A 1,659-nucleotide genomic window follows, 5' to 3' on the forward strand; every position below is an offset into this window, starting at 1 on the left:
TCTTTATTATTCATAAATGAGTGAAATCATGTGATATTTATCTTTCATTGACTGGCTTATTCACTTAGCATAATGCTCTCCAATTCCATCCATGCTGTTGCAAATGGTAAGAATTCCTTTTTTTTTACACAGCATAGTATTCCATTGTGTAGATGTAGCACAGTTTTCTAGTCCACTCATCTGCTGATGGGCACTTAGCTTATTTCCAAATCTTAGCTATTATAAATTGTGCTGCTATGTACATAGGGGTGCATATATCCTTTCTGGTTTCTTGGGATATATTCCTAGAAGTGGGATTACTGGCTCAAATGGGAGTTCCATTTTTTATTTTTTGAGAAAACTCCATACTGTTTTCCACAGTGAAAATTAAGGAGACTTACATTTAAGTCCTTAATCCATTTTGAGTTTACTTTTGTTAACAGTGTAACTTGGTGGTCTAGTTTCATTTTTTTTGCGCTGGCTTGGGTCAATTTCTGGTTCCTCTGTTCTGTTCCATTGGTCTATATGTCTGTTCTTGTGCCAGTACCAGGCAGTTTTGAGATCAGTGGCTTTGTAATATAGCTTGCAATCTAGTATTGTGATCCCTCAAACTTTGTTCTTCTTTCTCAGGATTGTTGCAGCTATTCAGGGTCTTTTAAATTCCAGATGAATTTTTGGAGAGTTTGTTCCAGTCTGTGAAATATGCCATTGGTATCTTAATGGGGATTGCATTGACTCTATTGATTGCTTTGGGTAGTTTGGACATTTTAATGATTCTGATTCTACCAATCTATGAACACGGTATATTCTCCCATTTGTTTATATCTTCCTCTATCTCTTTTTTTAGTGTCCTGTAATTTTCTGAGTACAGGTCTTTTATCTCCTTGGTTAAATTTATTCCTAGGTGTCTTAATTTTTTTGTTGCAGTGACAAATGGGATTGTTTTTTTTAGTTTCTCTTCCTGTGAGTTCATTATCCTGCTCTTAGGGGAAATGGTTTTAGTTTTTGCCCACTGAATATAATATTGGCTGTAGGTTTGTCATATACGGCCTTTATCATGTTGAGATATGTTCCTTCTATTCCCACTTTGCTGAGAGTTTTATCAGAAATGGGTGTTGAATTTTGTCGAATGCTTTCTCTGCATCTATTTATAAGATCATGTGATTTTTGTCTTTCAATTTGTTTATGTATCACATTTATTGATTTATGAATATTGTACCAGTCTTGCATCCTGGAATAAATCCCACTTGATCATGGTGTATGATATTTTTAATATATCCACTAATCTTGGAAAGATTAGTAAGATATATATAACCATAGCTAATTTAACAAAGGAAAAAAACAACATTAATTCACAGTATCAGGAATGAAAATTAATATCACTGTAGATCCTCCTGATATTAAAAAAGAATATAGAAATTATTCATATCAAAAATTTGTTTCTTAAATTAAAATCTTTTAAATAAAATAAATTGGTATGCAAAAGATAGATATAAATTTTAAAATATCTATTAAAGAAATTAAAATTTTATTAATAATCTTCCCACTGGCTTCACCAGTGTTTACTTTCAAATGTTTAAGAAAGAAATGTGACCATTTCTACATAAACTCTTTCAGGAATTGTCATAAAGGAAATATTTCCTAACTATATGAATCTATCATAAGTCTCTTATAGAGGAG

This window comes from Myotis davidii, unplaced genomic scaffold (genome assembly GCF_000327345.1).
Source record: "Myotis davidii unplaced genomic scaffold, ASM32734v1 scaffold518, whole genome shotgun sequence".
In the NCBI taxonomy this organism is placed as follows: Eukaryota; Metazoa; Chordata; class Mammalia; order Chiroptera; family Vespertilionidae; genus Myotis; species Myotis davidii.